The sequence below is a fragment of the Manis javanica genome, chromosome 2 (genome assembly GCF_040802235.1).
Source record: "Manis javanica isolate MJ-LG chromosome 2, MJ_LKY, whole genome shotgun sequence".
In the NCBI taxonomy this organism is placed as follows: domain Eukaryota; kingdom Metazoa; phylum Chordata; class Mammalia; order Pholidota; family Manidae; genus Manis; species Manis javanica.
In genome coordinates, this window is record NC_133157.1 from 6,419,303 (window position 1) to 6,439,557 (window position 20,255).

General features: G+C 50.3%; 1 long non-coding RNA gene across 1 annotated transcript in view; it reads right to left on the reverse strand.

The window, feature by feature from the left end:
- Window positions 1-7,699: 7,699 nt before the first annotated feature.
- Window positions 7,700-20,255, reverse strand: part of LOC140846535 (uncharacterized) — a 91,107-nt gene continuing 78,551 nt past the window's right edge. Inside the window, exons 3-4 of the long non-coding RNA XR_012125718.1 lie at window positions 8,765-8,842; window positions 7,700-8,144 (exon numbers count right to left, since the gene is read on the reverse strand). This is a non-coding gene — a long non-coding RNA (uncharacterized lncRNA). The remainder of the gene's footprint in view (window positions 8,145-8,764; window positions 8,843-20,255) is intronic.

Consider the following 20,255-nt stretch of genomic DNA (forward strand, 5'->3'; position numbering starts at 1 on the left):
GAAAGCTACAAAAATAATCCCAGGTATAATAAGTGAGTTCAGCCAGGTCACAAGATACAAGACCGACAAACAAAATTCACTTGTATGTTTATATATGGAAACTGAAATTTAAAACAATCCCATTTACAATGACTCAAAAAATTGAGTTTCTAGATACAAATAAAGAAACACGTACAGAATTTCTATGTTGAAAACTACAAAACACTGATGAAGGAAAATTTTTAAATGATATAAATAAATGGAGAGATAATCCATGTTCATGAACTGGAAGAATCAGCATATTAAAAACGTTAATTCTCCCCAAATTGATACATAAGTTCAATGCGATTCTTATCAAAATCCAAGCAAAATATTTTTTCAGAGATAGACCATATTATTATAAAATTTGTACAGAAAATCAAAGGAATTAGAATACTCACAACAATTTTGAAAAAGAATAATGAAATGGGAGGAACCACTCTATCCAATTGTAAAACATTATGAAGCTACAGCAACCAAGACTGTGGTATTAATGGAGGGACAGACACATAGATCAACGTAACAGAACAAAGACCCAGAACAAGACCCACATAAATATATCCAAGTGATTTTCACAAAGGTGCAAAATAGTCCAATGGAGACAGGATGACCCTTCAACAAATTGTGCTGGAACAATTGGATGTCCTTGGACAAAAATTTTGAATCTCAAACTAAACCTCATACTTTATACAAAAACTAACTCAGGATGGATCAGAGACTTAAATGTCCTTAACAACTTAAAGAAAAAAATCAAGAAGAAAATTTTAAGTATCTTGGGGTAGATAATGAATTCTTAGACTTAACACAAGAAGCATAAAATATAATAGAAAAAATGATAAATTGGACTTGATCAAAATTTAAAACTCTTGCTTTGCCAAAAACCCTAGTAAGAAGATGAAAAGATAAGCTACAGACTTGGAGAAAATGTTGCAAATCACCTCTCTAACAAATAACTTGTATCTAGATTATATAAAGAATTCTCAAAACTCACAGTAAAAAAACACAAACAATCCAATCAGAAAATGGGCAAAACACACGAAGAGATATTTCACCGAGGAAGATATACGGATGGAAAATAGGCACGTAAAAAAGATGTTCAGCATCAATAGTCATTAGGGAAATTCAAATTTAGGCCATGATAAGACATCACTGCACAACTATTAGAACAGCCTAAACTAAAAAAAAAAAAAATAGTGACAACATCAAATGCTGATTAGGATGCAGAGAAAATGGGTGGTTCATGCATTGCTGTTGGGAATGGAAAATAGTATGGCCATTCTGCAAAGTAGTTTGATATTGTCTCAAAAAACGAAACATATACTTACCCTTTCCCCCAGCAATAAAGCTTGTGGGCCTTTAACCCAGAGAAATGAAAACCTATATCCACACTAAAACCTGTATGTGAATGTTCATAGTGGTTCAATATTAACTCTCAGTTAACAACCAAAAACGAAATAACCAAAATGCCAATGAGTAGGTGAATGGTGAAACAAACCATGGAATGGTCCTCAGCAATACAAAAGAATGTATTACTGATACACACAGCAACGTGGATGAATCTCAGGGGCATCACATTGAATGAAAAGCCATTCTGAAAAGATCAGTTTCAGTTATGTAACATTCTCTAAGTGACAAAAGTATATAGAGAGAGAACAGATGAGTGGGTGCTGGGGATGGGGTGTGGTCAGGAGCAGGGGGCAGGGGGTGGGTGTGACTATGAAGGGCCAATATGAGGGAGATCTTTGCAATGACTGAATCTGTATCTTGATTTCCAAGGTAGTTACAGGAATCCACTTGCGTGATACAACAGCATAGATCTGCACACATTGTGTCAATGTCAGTCTCCCGGCTCTGCTACTGCCCTACCCTGTAAGGTATAACTGTTGTGGGAACTAGCTGAGGGCACCCAGCTCTCTCCATACCACTTTTTTTAGAGTTGTCTGTGAATCTGTGGTCATTTCAAAACAAAAGAGTCTTTTTAAAAAGAAGGGGAAAAGGTACATCAATGTAAGAATTCTATATCCAGCAAAAATATCCTTTAAGAATTAAGGTAAAATAGTCCTTTTCAAAGTTAATGTGAAAAATGTCTTAAGTGAAGAGACTTCTTGACCTGAAGATGTGGACTATCAGCAGTGCTAGAAGGGAAAGGTGCCAGATGGAAATGCAGATAGAACCTCAAGAACAGCATCAGGAATAAATATCTGGGTAAATAGAGAAGATTGTTTCTTCCTCTTAATTTCTGTAAAATGTGTGGACCTATCTAAAGCAAAAATTATATACATGTACATAGGACAACTACAGCAGAAAAAAGGTACTGCCAACAAGATGGTAAGGATTCTGCGTTTCACATAAAGCGGTTCAATACTAACTCTAAGTTAATTGACAAGATAGGGGTGTAGGGCTGATTTTAAGCAACCATTAAGTAATAATAAAAGTAATGATAATGCAAAGGAAGTGGGGAAGGGAGTTCAGAAGAACAGATGCAGAGCAGCAGTTTAAATGTAAAGACACCGAGATTGAAAGGAGATGGATGGAAAGGGGTACGCAAGCAAACAGAAGCCAAAAGAGGATGCAGCCATATATAAATGTCACAGCAAAGAAAGTTCCATCCCAGATGTTCTAAGACCCTGAGTTCACTCCCAGCTCTGTCCTGTGTCCCCACCCTGGAGGAGCCTTCCGTGTCGCCCTGGAGGGAAGGGCAGCACACAGACCCCCGGCCTCTGTGTGGCACATATGCAGGAGGTGCTCAGCAGGAGGGGCAGATTCTGTGGGTTCTTAGTGGTTGGTTGGTTCTGAAGGCTGTAATTGCCTCGTGGACCGGCTCTGGCCCGTGCCAGGGTGGGGAGGGATTTGGGCAATGTTTGCAGAGTTCATCCAGTCAACGAAATATTTACTGAGCACCCACTCTGTGCCAGGCCCTAGGGAGAGCAAAACAAACCCAGACCCTCACCATGAGGAGCTTACATTCCAGTGACAGTCGGGGTTGGTGAGACAGTAAGCGGTGAACATCGTAAAAATTAAATGGTAAAGTTTGTTAGAAGGAGACGAGTACAATGGGGAAACCCAGAGGAGAGGGTAAGGGGTTGGGTGTGCAGGGGACACATGGGGGACATGCAGGGGTGGGGGCCAGGCAGGTTGCTTTGGGTAGACTTTATGAGGAGGTGGTATTTGAGCTGAGACTTGAAGGAGGCAGTGGGTCACCCCAGTATCTGGGGAAGAAAAACAGGCAAAGGGAACAGAGGGAAACTGGAGGGTGCCAGGCCCAGTGTGGGATTGCAGGGGGCATCTCCAGGCCGCCCAGTCTCAAGGGAAGGCCAGCGCTGCTGCAGTATACCTGCTCCTCAGCACCCAGAGGGCAGGCCCAGGCTCTGTCCCTCAACCTGTGGAAATGCAGGTGATCCCCAAGCCCATCCTCAAGGCCTCGAGGTCCTCCTGCTTTGCCAGGAGGCTGGAGAGAGGCTGAGGTCCCAGGTTGGCAGGATGTACTGGGGAAACAGCCTTCCTGTTATCCATGGCCAAGTCAACCCAGGCTGCCCTCTGGCCATGCTGTCAAAGCAATCCCCTACCTTTCCCCAAACCCAGGACCATTTGCCTTGCTCACCATCTGGAACACACTTCTATAAGGAGTCGCCCCACCCCCCACAATGGTTTTGGAAAAACTTTGCTCTGAGTTGTACCTTTGGACACATGTGTTCCCAAACCTACCTTACAGGCTTCTAGTGAACCCACTGTCTTCACCAGGCCTCTGATGCAATCAAACCCAAGTGTCCCTCCTGTCTCTTTCCTGTCCCAGCAGTACCCAGCCTGGCACCTGACAGCCCTCAGGAGTCTCCTTTTCCTCTCTTGCTAATGTCCCTCCAGAGATCCCTCCCAGCACCCCTCCAGTAGCCATCTTATCCCCAGGCCCCCTCTGAGTGGTATTAGCAAGCCTCACTAAGGGGCACTCCTTATTATACAGGTATTTGATATTCCAAATAAAATCGCAGCAGCCCCTGTGAACCATCTTAACTGTCAAAATGCCCACAGGACTTGGGATTAGAAGCTTTACAGCACATGCAAAATGAAGGGATTTTATTTAGTGTTTAGGATTTCTACATGTCTATATGTGCGGGGGATGGGGAAATGCCCAAATATGTATTTAAATCAAGTAACTTAATCCACAGAGTTCAAGGCTAAAACCACCACAGGAAAAGGGTATTTGCATATATTAATCTCTTCACATCCACAAGGGAGGATGAGTGGGAGAACACAGAGTGACCTGGAATCAGAGGATCCCAGAGAAATACCCAGGTGGTGTCTGCTTTCGGTCCTCACCTGCTCAGCACCTTCTCGCCCCCGCCTATACACACCTGGCTGGACACAGACCCCCAGGGTGGGGGCCAGGGTGGTGCTCAACACTGAATTTCCCAGGACCTAGTGTTTTTGTTGCAGGAACAAAATGAATGAATGTGCACACCCTAAGAATGATGCTCTAAACCAAAACGCGACTTTAATGGCCCACTTACTTCTTTCAACAGATACTGAGGGGCAGGACACAGGGGAGTCCCAGACTGCAGGGTTCTGTTCTGGTTGGGGAGAAACAAGCAAGGCGCTGAGAGAAGCACGGAAGGGCGGGAGGTCGCCCATGTCCACGGACAGTGGAAGCATCCCTGAGACGACTGGAGGCAGGAGAAGGAATCAGTGGAGGGCGGAGGGATTCAGTTGGAGGGCACAGGCAGGCAGAGGCCAGTGAGGCCGGAAAGAACTGAGTGACTAAGACGGGCCCTGGGATGGGGTCAAGGTGGGGCCTTGGGAGCCTTGGCAGGGTCTGCATTTTATTCCAAGCATGTGTGAGGGACGTTGATGATGATCTGGGAAAACAGAGTCCCCTTTCTGGAGCAAGAACAGCCACTGTTCCTCAGCCAGGCGAGGAGCTGAAACCATGTGAGAGTCTGGTGACTGCAGTCCATGCCTCTTTATCACACACACACACACACACACACACACACACACACCAGCTCAGCAAGACATGGGTCAGCAGCAGGCCCCGCCTCTCTCTGGCCTTGGCCATGGTGCTCTGGGCAGGGTGCAGAGGGCAGTTCCCAGTAGAGCAGCCAGAGACCAAGCCCTCCTCAGGGCACAAGGCCCCTTGGTGCCCCTCCAACAGGTCCCCTCAGGGAAACGGTGGCCACGCCCTATCTCTAACCTCAGCATCAGCAGCATGGCATCTGGCCCATCTTGGGGTGTCCAGGTTCATTTAACTCCCCCTTTCGAGATGCCAAAAGTGAGGAAATAATTTGCCTGAAGTCACAGAGCTGGTAAATGGTGGGAGCTGGATTTGAACCCTGTCCCTTCTGACAGCCCAGCAGATGCCCCTTTTACTGATGACCCACCACCTCTGTGCCCCATCAGGAACTTCTGTTCAGCAGCATCTCATTCATTCAAAGACTCCTTAATTCAGAATTCTCAACTGGGGGGCAATCCTCCCTTGTACCAAACATGGAGGGAAGCAGGGCTTACTGAATAAATGAGCTGTGTAAGCAGGATTGATGGGGAACCAGTTAACCCCGGAGAACAGACTGTTCAGAAACTCAAGGGCGTGCATAAACATTCACACAGTAAGTGTGCCACTCACAAAGGGCCTTCGTTAAAGCAGCCCGTGGGCTGTACAACACAGAGAAGACAAGTAGTGACTCCACAGCATCTTACTACACTGATGGACAGTGACTGTAATGGGGTCTGTGGGGGGGATTTGGTGAAGAGGGGAGCCTAGTAAACATAATGTTCTTCATGTAATTGTAGATTAAAGATAACAAAAAAAAAAAACAATGGGAGGCTTGACACATGACAGGTATTCGGTAAATCACAGCTGTTTTACAAAAATTTTAAAGTACCCCTTGAATCAAACAGCTTGCATCTCAGTCTTCCCACCAATTTGCTATGGGCCTCGCAGAAATTGACAAGAGTTCGGCACACAGTTCTTGTGCCTGGCTCGGGGCAGTCCCCCTGCACTCATCCTAGCAATGGGTTTATTTTTCCAGCACCTACTTCCATGTCAGGGTCCCTGCTGAGGGCTGGGCGTGCAACAGGGGCCCACACAGCCAAGATCCCTGCTCTCAGGGACTCTCCATCTAGTTATTGAAAGAGACTGACAAGGGGGCAAAGAAGGGTAGGAGGTGGTAGGGCTGCCAGATTAAATACAAGATGCTAAGTTCGATTTGAACTGGAAATCAACAATAAATGTTTTAGTGTAAATATATCCCACTCAACATTTGGGATATACTTATACTCAAACGTTATTTCTTGCTTATCTGAAAGTCATATTTAACTCAGTGCGCTGTATTTTTATTCTGTTTTTATTGCTAAATCTGACAGACTTACAAAGTGGGCCCTTCAGTATACAGCAGCTACCCAGAACCTTCTACAAAGTCTCTCTCCTGGCCGACCAAGCCTGTGGGCTGAGGGATCAACAGAGGGACAAGCCCACAAGAAGAGCACATGGTGGTCTGGGTGCCCCTTGACAAGCTGACCTTGCAGTCAGACCTGAAGCATGGAAAGGAAGAGAAAAGGTGTCACATTTTATGAAGAGGAGCGGGTAGGAGACCTGGGTGTGGCAGGGCAGAGAGCCTCAGCTTCAGAGAGCATGCGCCGGGAGGGAGAGAACAGCCTCTGAAAGAGGGGCGATTGAGCTGGGCCTTGACGCTTGAGCACAAGGCAGCCGGACAGAGGGGAGGGGTGCTGTGGACCACGGTTTGGGAAAGGGACTGTAATCTGGACAATAGCCCCGAGGGGTCCTGTCCCACCTCTGGCAGCACCTGAGACAAGGGACTTCGGCACATGGGGAGACACTCACATAGAATGGTGAGCAAAAAGTCAAAGACACAATGCAAACAGCACCTGTGATGTTGCAGGAGCTGAACCAGACCGTGCACCCCAGCATATAATAGGTGCTCAATAAATCATAGTTTTCCTGTTAGCAGGCAAAGTCGGGGTAAGTAGAGGCATCTCCAAGGAGTCTTTCAGTTTTGAGAGTATCTTACTGAAGGCAGGCAGGAAGGGATTGAAAAAAAATGTGAGGTTAATAGGACTCCACCCGAAACTGCTGGTCTCAGACCTAGAAGGTAACAGGGAGGAACAAAACCTACTCCTGGTCCCCGACGGCAGCCATCACTCTTGAATTCGAGATAATTAGCGTGTCTGTGAGTTCCTGCCCCCTCCTCAGCCTGCTGAATCTGTGAGGCCTCCTGCCAAGCTCTGCAGGTGGGTCCCCTCCTCAGTTTCCCACCCCAGCCCCCCGTTCTCAGCCCACTGGGGCTGCAGAGGGTGTAAAATCCTGGCTCACCACGGGGGACCTGAGTCAGGGGCTCCAGGGGTAGGCCGCCTCATGCAGACTGGAGGTCTTGCTCACCAGTGTCCTCCTGCGTGTCCTCAGGCAAGTGGCTTCACCTCTCTGAGCATCAGTGTCCTCCAGGAAGCAGGCATGAGTTACAGTGAAGCCATCCTTCACTGGTTCACAAAGATTTGGGATTCCACGCCAGGCACCACAGCAGGGGGGAAGCCACAGAGGGAAGGTCTTGGGACTCCTGGCTCACGTTCTCAGACGGAGGCACCAGACAACGGACAGGGCACAGGCCGCAGGGTGGTGCGGGAGGCCTCTCAGACAGGCCGAGCTTGGAGCTCAGCCCTGAAGTCTGGGAAGGAAGAGAAAAGACCCCTCCCGTGGAGACTGCCGTTAGGAGGGCTCCTGGCATCTGCTCCAGCTGATCGGAACCCCTGGCCCAAAGAGCCACTTCATGGTTGAAGGGCGCCCCCTGAATCCCTCCACATACTCAGCACAGACCCGCCCCAAGGGCACACATTGGGACTGAACATCACCCTGGGCCAGGCGCCCCTCTGGGCACTGCAGTGGCAGATGGATGCTTCCACATTGTGCCTGTTGGTTTAGGCCCTGCTTCCTTCTTCCAAGGGCTGAGGTGGCTCCTAAGGAGGAGGAGGATATGGTCTCTGTCCCCAGTCCCAGCCGGGACCATGGCAGCCATCTGGGTGCTGGTCTCTGCACACAGGCTGTTCTCAAAGTGAGGTCCTGGACCAGCAGCTTCACCACTGCCCAGGCCCGTGAGCCCAGAAGTCTGGGTACAGCCGGAAATCTGCATTTTAACAAGGCCCACACTCAGATCTGAGATGCACCGGTGTAGACATGACATGCTGGAGGGCGGGCCACCCCTCATACCCACTGACTCCCAGCAGTGTCTGGCCGCCCTCCAAAGCCCCAGCAGCTCTGGGCTAAACTTGACAGGAGCCCCTAAGTACAGCCTCTCATCTGTCAGTCAACAGTCTGGAGCCCCAGGTTCCTCAAAGGGCGGCCACCAGAATCACGGGGAGCTTCACAAAATGCAAACCCCCAGGTCCCGCCCCAGAGCTACTGCCCGGTGCCTGGCCTTGACCCGGGTACCACCTTCACGATGTTCTGCTCTGTCTGTATCTTCCCCATTCTATTGTTTGCTTAATATTTTTCTTTAAAGGAAGTCAAACAATTTTTACTTAAATAATTTTATCTATCAAGGAACTTTATATGTTTACTGTAAGTGGAAAACTAAGATCACCATGCCATAAATAGTAGAAGTTAAAGTTATAATTAAAATAAAACAATGTTATTAAACTCTATCTGGTCATTGTTGCCTGCCAATAGCTCTTTGTTCTGAAGGAGTTGGGGAATGCGAGCCTCTCCAGTGAACCAGGAGCTGAGGGAGAACAAGAAGGGACTTACCTTTCAGTGGGGGAGTCTGTGTGGCACTTGAGAACCCCCCCAACGACCAGGGGACACTGACCCAAGATATGGGGCTCCCTGCAAGGTAAAGACCCAATCTCACTTAATGTTGACAGGTACTATTATTACACCCGCACCCCTGCCCTGATATGAGGCAGGGGCCACTGTGGCCTCATTACAGATGAGGACACCAAAGCCCCACGGCCCCCTGCTCCCCACAGGGCCAATCTGTTCTCTATAAGTGCGCAACACTTTCTCCAGGGCCCCTCCCCACTGGGATGCCCTCCTGCTTGGCACCCCTTGCTCAGCCCTGCCCAATACAGGCCCCGAATCTGGCCCACACTAGCTCCCCAAGTGGGCACCATCCCACCGAGGTTCATGGTGTCTGCAGAGCTCCTCTGCCATTCGGGACTCAGGACTGCAAGCAGGACCCTCTGACTGTTATCTCCCAACTGCCATCCACGGCCTAGACTGAGACCAATGGGAGGAGGCCCCCCAAATCCTCACAAACCAGCCCCGCAATTTCTAAGCAACACAGGTAAGTGGGCTCATAATCACGCTGTTTTCTGTTTGAGAATTCAATTCTGAGTTTCAGGAGGGAATGTGTGAACTGAGATGGGCGGCAGTGGGAAGTGGAAGGGAACTCATCAGGGTCCCAGGACAGCCCTGAGCAGCCTCTGGGCAGAGGCCAGCAAGCGTAGAGGTGACATTTCACCAGGCAAGGACTGGCAACTGTCTGTCGTTCCCCACAAAGAGCAGCAGAGGCAGGCCACATTCCACCTTGGCTGGCCAAGTCGGGAGCCGGACATGCAGGCTGGTGGCATATGTCACAGGCAGCAAATCTGTCACTTGCCCCCAGTGGGGGCTGAGGCCCCACACAGGCCTCACTCGGCCATGACCTGCTTCTGAAGCCCATAACGTGCCTTACCGTGACCCACAACTTCCCTGGTTCCCCTCCACTCAGGAGAGCAGCCTGGACACTGGTCAGTCCCAGAAGGCTCTGAGCCCCAAGAGGTCCACCCCCACCCCTCCATAGAGCTCAATGAGCCCGGGGGTGTGGGGCGGGGAGGAGAAGGTGACAGAGAGGGGGCTGACAATCCCTGATCAAGTCCTGCTGGGCTGGGGGCTCTCAAACTCAGTCTGGGGAGGGTCTGACCTCAGATGCAACTTGCAGAATAAATTTGGAGGTGAGCCTAGAACAGTGACTCTGAAAGTGAAGGCCTGGCCAGGGGCTGTGGGCAGACCCGTGCATGCAGACCCCTCACTGTATACATGTGCACCTGAGAAATTCAGTTCCAGAATCCCACCCCCAAGGGCCTCAGAGCCACCCCACTCTGGTCAGGGAGCAGGAAAAGCAGGAGGGTCCGTGGTTGGCAGGGGAAGACCCTGCCCCTCAATCACCCTGAGGAATGGCTGCCTTGATTCCTCTAGGTCTTAGCCCCAAGGTCACATCCAGGTAGGTGAAATGGAACCCCCTTCTCCGAAGGGCTTCTTAGGGCAGAAGGGTTGGAAAGCGTGATCATCATGAAATACAGCTGGAAACTAGAAAGCATTCTCCTGAAACACCTAAGCTCTCTGGTGCTGGCAAGGAGGAGACGTGAGAGGGTGTTGTGTAGGCAGGGGCCTTAGTGTTACCTGGACCTGGGTTCAAATCAGCTCCATCCTGTGCACGCACAAGCTGTGTGGCTTCAGGCAAATGACTCCCTCTCTCTGAACCTTGATTACCTTCTCTGCGAAACAGGCATGGCCATAGCACCGCCCAAATAGGTTTTCTGTGAATTACCATGTATTAGTATGGAAAGGCCAGGATATCTGGGAAATGTAGATAAAATTTGTATAGGTGACCATAATTACCATTATTGAATGTTATATACGGACAAACATTGGCAGGTGTTAAATGCATAAGAAAATTTTAAGTAAAGAAATTTAAAACTGAGAGTTTCTATGCATTAATTCAATTTAGTCTGCAGATTGGAACAGATCCCGCAGGTTCTATTTCTGTTCAGCTCCTGGTGCAATGTCATGTCAGGAGCGGGAAGCAGGGCTTGTGGCTGCCTGGGGTAAGCACGTGCTGAATGGGCACTCCAGTTCTGCAGAGGCTGGGAGTTTGAAAACCTGCGCCTTGACCCAGTCAGGACAAGTGAACCTGTGAACCTCCTTCCCGGTCAGGACAAGGGGCCTCCACTCCCCCAAAGCAAAGGGGAGGAGCCTGAGAAAGGACTAGAGGCGGCCAGCTTTTCCTGCAAATCTCCGCGGGAAGATGGGCGTGGCCATAATGGGCGTGGCCCCTGCTTCCCCCGGTCACGCCCACTGGATGGGAGAGGGCGAGGAGGAGCGTAGGAGGGTGACCAGGACCGAATTCGGAGGTTCACAGCGTTCATGAGGATCTGGGGGCACCGCCAAACCTTGGTCCCTAGAGCACCCCTTTTGCTGAGGAGAATTGGCAACCAGAGGGCATGGCTCTTGAGGCTGAACTCCTAGCCAAGGGGTAGGCGCATCCCAGGTGCAAAGGGGCAGCTTGAACAGAGCCGGGAGCCTGGGAACCGGCTGGGGTTGGAAGCAGAAACAGCGAGTGACCCTGCTGCGCAGGAGTAAGATCAGAGAGGAGGCTGGAAGTGTGGCTCCCGGGGGCAACCTGGGAGGGCCTCTGAGGCCATAGGAGGACTTGGATGTCATTAAAGGGGTGACGAGGAGCCCCCCACCCCCACCCCGGGCTCTGAACCAAAAGTGACAGGACCACAGACAACGCTGAGAAGTCCTTGGGTGCCAGCTGCAGGGTGGCTGGAGGGGCAAAAACAGGAGGTTGGGAAGCCAGGGAAGGGATGATCAGGACAGCCTAAAGAGAAGGGGGGGCACTGCTGAGGGGCTCCACCCGCTGTGAAGCCTCACAGGAGCCCAGCCCCAGGCCATGCAAGCCCTTTGTCTCCCTTGTCTCAGGGTGCATGGTTACCCCAGTTTACCTAAGACTGAGACTCAGAGAGCACAAGCAATTTGCCCAAGGTCTCAAAGCCAGTAAGTGGTAGAGCTGTAACTCAAACTCCAAACTTTTTCCCATAATTCCACAAGCATGTATTGAGCACCTACTGTGTACTGTAGCTGGAGCACACTGGGGCTGTTTGATGCCAAACCCATTGCTTTTAACAGCTACTCTACATCTATTCAAATAGCACTCAACCTCCACTGCTCTAGGACAAGATGCATGAAGGTAACTCACCAAGGTATGGTAGAAATTGGAGAACAATTGGAAATTGGAGGAACTGGCTAAACCACAGGGGTCATTTTAGTGCACACACGGATTCACCCAGTGCAGAATCTGCTAGGCCTGGGAGGGTTGGTGGCCAATACAAGACAGGTGAGGGGAGTCCCAGGAAATTAGACTGTCCACAGCCTCCCCTCCCCAGAAGACAAGCTGATCGCTGCCCAGTGATGGGAGCGTCTACCAAAAAGGAGAACTTGGGAAGGCTCCCATCACAGGTAATTGCGATCTTTGTAGAGCAAAAACAGCCTAATTTTATTGGTGATTTCATATGGTTCAGCCTAACACAAAACAATGTCGTGTCACCTTCCCTGGCTTTCATTCCTTCATCCCACGTTTCCTGAGTTCCTACCAAATGCCAACGGTGAGGTCACAGAGAAGAACAAAACAGGTGTAGCTCCTGTGTTCATGGGGCTGCGGTCTGCTGGGAGTCACAGACATAACCACATGGTCACAGTGCATGGGGACAAGCAGGGCTTCGTGCAGCCCACCGTGGGGCAACGGGCAGCTTCCCCAGTGAAGTGCAGTCCAAGCTGAGCCTGGTAGCATGAGTAGGAATTGCCCTGCAAAGGGGTGGGGGGAAAATGTCCCAGAAAAAGAAACCGAAGGCCAGGGGCACTGAGGGAATGGACAGGGAAGTATGTTGAGTGGTCTCTGAGGGACACACAGACTGGTAGATAAAGGGAGACCAGCATTCCCATCTGTTTAGACTTTCAAAGGTCAAGGCAAATAGGGCTTAACATCAAAAACATTTTAACAGGCATAGAATCTTTGAAACATTTCCTGCTGTGTTTTCCCTTTTGTTAATTTGGTTTTTGTTTTCTCTCTCTCTAGCATCATCGCCACCATGCAACTTTCACCGTGAGGCTTTGCCCCTCAAAGGGATGGCAGATAATATCTGCTGCACAGAGCAGGGGAGAAGGAAGCGCCAACATATGGAGTTTCTGCGGGACAGTACTGGTACTGGGGAGTGGAGACCCTTTCAGGGCAGGAGAGATGGAGAGGCAGCCAGATTTGAGGGTCCCAGGGCAACGGGGAGATTCAGATAGGTTTAGGGGATGAGAGGACATCCAACATGGGGCCTGTGTACCCCCCCCAACCCGATGTATCCACGCTGGGCCTGACACTGCACCCTACATGGTAAGGCTGCAGCAGAGGAGATGTGATGGAGGGTGTCCAGACAGGCGGGACTGGGGACAGTGGCACAGATACCCTCACTCCTGCTGAGTGGAGGAAGCCCAGGAGCTGAGAGGATCTAGGGATGGTATTACAGATCCACTCGTATCTCCCCAAAAAGATACACTGAAGTCCTAACCTACCGACTCCATACTTGTGAATGTGACCTTATTTGGAAATAGGGTTTTCAAAGGTGTAGTCAGGTTACAATGAGGTCATAGGGTGAGCCCTAACGGATATGACTGCTGCCCTTAGAAGAAGAGAAGATACAGGCAGACTTCTAGACTCCAGAATTGTAATAAACTTCTATTATTTTAAACCACCCAGTTCGGGTCACTTTGTTGTGGCAGCCCTAGGAAACCAATACGGATGGGAAGAGGCCTGACTCTGAGATGAGAAGTTCCGTGCAAAACAGGTCCTCAGTGCGCATCAGTGAGGGCCAACCGGATGCCCAGAGACCTGTGCGCACCAGCCCAGCCGCACCTGAGCAGGCACAGGGACAGCAAGTAGGAAGCACCCCTTCCCCAACCCGTCAGGCCAGTAAGCTTCTCCACACAGCCAGGCACTACCTGGAAAGGAGACACTGAGCACAGAGGAGCCAGCTTACAAGGAGTGAGGGCTTTGAACTGACCTGCCAGCTGCCTGGAAGGGACGGCCTTTCCCTGTAGCCATCCCCGCCTCCTCCGCAGCCAAGATGCTGGCAGGAAAGGGGTGCAGGGCAAAGCAAGAGCAATTACAGAAATCGTGGTTTTTCACAGGCCCTGGCCCAAGAACGTCATTTCATCCCACAGCACTCATTTTTACAAATAGTCTGTGGAATTGTGGCACTAAGCACGGGTGTAGGAGAGGCTCAGAGGCAGGAAACCGAGGTGGGATGAATTGGTGCATCTCCTGGTGGGGTGGCCTGATTGTTCACGAGGATGTTCACTGAAGCAAGACTTATAAAAGCAAAATGTTGGAAGCAATGTAAATATCCAACCATATGGGATTGGGTAAATAAATAATTATAATGGACTACCGTTAAAATCATGCCTCCAAGATTGTTTAATACTATGGGGAGAAGGTTGTGATATATACTAAGTAATAATGATAATAATAAATAATCAGCCTAAAAACTCCATTGATAGTATGATCTCATCCCGTGGGCAGCAAGAGAAGGGAGAGAGCATGGAGGGTCAGAACACTTTATGGGCCAGGCCCAGAAGTGGGCAATGTCATTTCCTCAAACATTCCAGTAATCAGGACTCAGTCTGATGCCACTATCCCCACAGGGGATGCTGGGAAATGTAGTCTAGCTGCATGCCAGGACGGGAGGGGAAAGGGATTTGCTGGACTCATTAAACCTGCCACAGTAACGTGCATTGAAAAAAATACTGCAAAGAAATCACATTTTAACAGTAATTATTTCAGAATGGTGAAATGATAGGCATTTAATTTTTTTCATATTTATGTTACTTTGAGTTTTCCAAATTTTCTGAAATAAACATTTAGTACTTTTACAGGGAGAAAAAAATGTAATTTAATAATTGACCGAACAGTTGGTGGCTTCCTGGACAGGTGGGTGCAGTATTCAGGCCTGGGGGTCAGATTTACAGGTTATATGATCTAAGGAAAGTTACATGACCTTCCTACGCCTTTACATCTCCACATCTGTAAAATGGAAAATAAAATGCATGTCACTGAGATTTGTTGGGAACATAAATGAGACACACATGAAGTATGTCCCCAGCAAAGGGCAGCTGTTCTGTCTGGCACGCCCTCTTTCTTCCCCACTTGTTCATGTGCCCGTGCCCTTGGCTACCGTTCTGTGCCTTCTCCTCCCCAAACCCTCAGCACCATCTCCCCTGACTCTCTCACCTGCTGATCCTGCTTTCTATTTCAGAGGAACAGAAACAACCAGGAGAGTGACCAGGGACAGCCACTGGGCTCCTACCCCTGAGGCACCTGGCCCACTTCCTCAGCTCCTCCTGTTTCTAGAGATGCCCAACCTGCCTCAGGCCCCAGATATCCTCTCCTGCCCTTAAGGACACACCTCAGCCACCTCCTCTCTGTTCTGCCCCATCAGCTGTCCCCTCCCTGCCAGACTGTCGTTATCCGAGGATGTCCTCATGCAAACGGGCCATCACTACTCGCATGGTTACAAAACCTCTGACTGCACGTCTCTCTCCAGCTCTCCAGCTATCACCCCATTTCTCTGCTCCTTTCATTAAATTTATCAAGAATTACCCACCCACTGTGTCTGCTTCTCCTCATCCTGTCTCCCAGAACCTTCTCTAAACAGGCTTCATTCCTCCCCCTCCACCTACATTGCTCCATTCGACGGCACCACCTCCCGGTTGCTAACCCAGTAATCGGCCCCCATCGTCCTCCTGCTGGACCTCATATTGGCGGCATAATTTCCTAATTTTCTGGCTCCTCCTTATTATCTCTGGCCTCTTAACATTGGAAAAACCAAGACTCAGTCCTTCAGTCGCGATAATGGGTTGAATTGCATCCCCAAAAAAGGTATGTTGAGGAACATTATTCAGCCTTAAAAGAGGAAGGAAGTTCTGACAACCTGCTGCAACATGGATGAATCTTGAAGACATTGTCTGAAGAGAAATAAGCCAGTCACAGAAGAACAAATGCTGTAGGATTCCACTTATTTGAGGAACCTAGAGTCACCAAATTTCTAGACACAGACAATAGAACCAGTGGGGACCAGGGGTTGAGGGAGGGGCCTGGGCAGCCAGCACCTGACGGATGCAGAGTCTCAGCTCTGCAAAGTGCAGAGTCCCGTAGATGGGCAGTGGTGGCAGCTGCCCGACAGTGAGGCTGTCCCTAACGCCACGGGACAGCGCGCTCTCAAGGATGGTTAGCCTTGCAAATTTTATGTCATGTCTTGTGTATTTTTCTACAATTCAAAACAAGATAACCTGAAGTTTTGCAATAAGGTGCTTTTTAAAAAGATATGCCAAAGTTCTACCCCCCAGTACTTCAGAATGTGACACTTTTTGGAAATAGGGCCGTTGCAGATGTAATTAGTGAAGGTGAGGTCATTCATGAGGATGGAGGGGCCATTGTCCACTATGACAGGTGTCTTTATGTGAAGAGGACAGACGCACAGGGAGAGTGCCAGGGAACAGCAGAGGCGGAGCGCAGAGCAAGGCGGCTGCAAGCCAGGGACCGCTGGCTCCCCCAGAGGCCAGGGAGACACACCAATGGACTGTCTCTGGGGTCTCAGAGGAAGCGGGGCCTGCAACACCTTGACTTCAGACTCGCGGCCCCCTGAGCTATGCGAGTACACACTCCTGCTGTCTGAAGCCCCTGGCTCTGGCAGCACCAGGAGAGGCCCACAGGCCCTCCTCCCCCGGTTCACTCCCAGGTGGCCTCACCCAGCGAGGGCCCTGAACACCTGTTGTACTCACGGGTCCCATGCTCACAGCTCCACCCAGCCCACCCGGCTGAACCCGGACTCAGCCTGCCAATGGCTCCCAGTTGTCTGATCAGCATCTCCAATGCAACATGCCTAAAACAGAGCTTGTTCTCCCCCAGAAACTCGGCTAATGGCTCCCCGTCCAGCAAGCAGCCTGGCCAAAAACTCTTCTCATTTCCTTTCCTCAAAAACCCCCACCCACAGCATCAGCTAATGCTGGAAGCTCCGCCTTCAGCGTCAACCCCAAACCAGTTCCTTCTCATCTCCTGCCCACCTGCCAGATTCTTGCACAAGCGCCTGACGCTGCCATCTCCTACTGCCCTCGGTGTCCCGGCCCAGCAGCAAGGGGGTTCCTTCTAAAAAAGGAAATCAGACTAAGCCACTTCTGTGGCTTCCCACTTCTCTCCTGGGAAAAGCCAAAGTCCCCAGTGGCTGATTAGGCTGCCCCACATACCCTTTCTCTCTAATCTCCTGAGGTCACTGGCCACCCTCCTCCCCACCGCACTCCAGCTACAGGGGCCACCTTGCTGCCCCCCAAGTCCTTCCTTTGCACTGACTCTTCCCGCTGCGGGCCACGCTTCCCCCAAGTGCCCGCATGATTTGCCCTTCGCCACCTCCTGCCCACATCTTTGCTGAAATGCCCCCTTCTCCGAGGTCTCCAGGCCTCCATACTTCAGTCCTGTGGCCCACCCTTTCTCCTCTCTCATAGCGCCTATCACTTCTGCCAAAGTGTGTATCTACTCACTTCTTGCTTATTGTCCGACCCCCTCCACTAGCATCAGCCCAGGATGGCAGGATCTGTCCTTTCATCCCCCGCTGCATGCCGGGGCCCAGAACTGTGCCTGGCAGAATACTGCTTAGTAAAGAATGGATGAATGGATGGATGGATGGGTGGGTTTCTAAATAATGCCCACATCTTTTCATTGTCAATTTCAACTCTAGAAGGGGGCTGGATAAGATGGAGGAACAGGGAGCTCCTTTTCTCACTTGAAAGCTGAACTTAGCTTTTCTCCATAGAATTTAGGCCATTTCAGAGCCCACAGAATGACTTCTGAACAGGTCTGGAGGAGAGTGCATTCAGTGTTGTTTCTCTTCCCTGCAATTTATGATTCTTTCCCATCTTTGGCCCACTGTAGGGGCCCTCTTCTGCTAGACTGAGCACAGCACCCCCAGTTCAGGCCTGGGCAGTTAGCCACCTCCTCAGCCCCCATGATTGCTCCCTGGCCTAATTAACACCCTTCCTCAGTCTCAGCCCAGGGCCACCACTAATCAGCCATGTGACCTTGGGCACAGCTTCCTCAAGCCTCAGCGTCTCCATCTGCAAAACAGAGAAACCAATGGTCCCTATAAGACAGCACAGCACCTTGGCGTCAGCGATCACTCAGAAAGCACCACTTAGTTTTTAAGTTATCATCATCATGTATGAGTCTTTCCAAATGTTTATCCTTCCACATCCATCACCTGCGGATGCCCCATTAAGGTTTTTCAATACATGATTTAATAATGTTGACCGCTGGGCCCGGTTCCTGTTGACTGAGCACTCCTGCGCTGAGCACCCTGCTTGCACCACCAGAATCTCCCACGGCCCCTGGGGTGCTCCAGGCTGCCTGCTTTGCCCTGGGCCTATTCTTCCTCTAAGAGCCTCTAGAATGGAATCTCCCCATCCTTTTCTTACTGCCCCCCTCATCCAGGATACCCACTAACCACCACCTGGGACTGGGATTTCTGAGGTACCTTCCCCAGGCCCAGCTCTGTGCAGATGGTGGGAAATACAGGAAAAATGAGGCCCATCCCTAAGATCCTGAAACTTACATGTAGGGTAGGGTGGGCAGTGGGTCTGTGCCCAGAACTGCCAGGCCACAGTTCAAGCCAATGGCAGGAACCAGGCAGAATTCACACTAAAGATGGCAAGAATTGCTACTGGTGGTTCAGTCAGAGGCGAAGTCTGTCCCCAGTCTTGGCCCTAGGAGCAGGCAAAGATTTACTCTGGGACCCAAGAACTCTGTTGCCTTCTTCCTCCTCCTCTGCTCCTGCTCCTGCTTGGGGATCAAATGCTTCTGAGATCAGAAGACAGAGGTGGGGCTGAACCTGGCCCAGCCCTTCTGCCAGGGGGTGGACCACACAGAGGGCATTGATTCTGAGGTGTCCAGACTGGGAGCAAAACCCCAGAAAACCAGAGTCCTGCAGACCTTACCACCCTCCTGACTTTGCAAAAGGAAACCTGAGGCCTAGAATGGGGAGGGGACTGCCCCAAGGTCACAGAGAAAGACAGGATCTGGGCCTCATGCCCAGCCCTCTGCCCGCTGTAGCACCAAGAGGGAGCATCAGTGGGTCTCTGGAGGGAATTTACTTTTGATGGTGGCTAAGGCACCATGCTAAGTCTTTCCAACATCATCTTGACAAATCCTCTTACCCCACCCACTAGGGAGGGCACTGTTATTGTCCTCAGTCGCCAGAAGAGGAAGGTCAGCAATGGGAGGCACCCTAGGTTGCATGGCAGCTGAGCACCCATTTCGAGTCCCAACTCCTAACGCTTTCCTGCTCTGCCCCTCAGACCTAGAGGCCTTAAGCACTGCCTTGCCGCTTCCAGTCTCTGAGCCTCAGTCTCCTCATCTGCAAAGGGGCTGGCCACCTCTCTCCTGCCGGTCATTTCCAGAATGAAGCGAGGTGCACACAGCCTGGCCCCTGGGAAGTGCTTGGGAAATGACAAATGTGCAATGGGTGCTTGTCTTCAAAAATTCAGCAAATGTGAAGCACTTTTCCTTTACTGGTTTTTTTGTTGTTTTACAATTTTTTCTTATTGTGGTAAAACATACATAACATAAAAGTTACCATTTTAGCCACTTGTAGTGTTCTGTTTGGTGGTATTTAGTGCATCACGCTGCTGTGCAACTATCCCTGTCATCCATCTCCAGAACCTTTTTATCTTTCCCAACTGAAACTCCATCCCCATTAAACACACTTCCCACTGCCCCTTCCTTCCTTTATGTTTGAAAATGAACCTTCTGCCTCCATATTCTAGTTGGACCGGCCAAGGAGGGAAGAGGATGACAATAGGCCGGCAGAACAACAAGGAAAAGGAAACAGGAAGTGACAGAAAGGAGGGGCTACAGAAATGCATCCAGGAAGCTGCTTCCAAGGGGCCAGGCCACTCCACCCAGAGCTGGCCAGCCACACCCACCCCCCTGCCCTAAATGGGGCCACCTCTCCCTTGAACGAAGGACTGAAAGACAACCCCACACTTCCAGACAGGGGCTAGGATGGCCAGGACACCTGTCCTGGCCCCGGCTCTCTTCAGAAACCCATCCGTGGTTTACCTCGTAAGCCTCAGAGGCCTCTTCTATGAAATGGGGGTGCAGAGAATGGTTGCTATCTCCTAAGGCTGTTGTGAGGATTGGCTGACAATACACATGTAAAGTATTAAGCAGACACCTGGTGTGACAGCCTTCAGTGTTGGCCCCATTGCTGTTGCTGTTATTGTTACTCCACCCCAATGGCCAGAAAGGAACAAAGGCCCTCATGCACCAGGAGGGGAAGGGCTTTTCTGTCCAACTTTATGCTTTGCTTCTCAGGATAGCCCAGCTGGTCACCACCCCCGAGACCAACTCACTGAGCGATTCCTTGAAGGGCAATGTAGCCAGAGG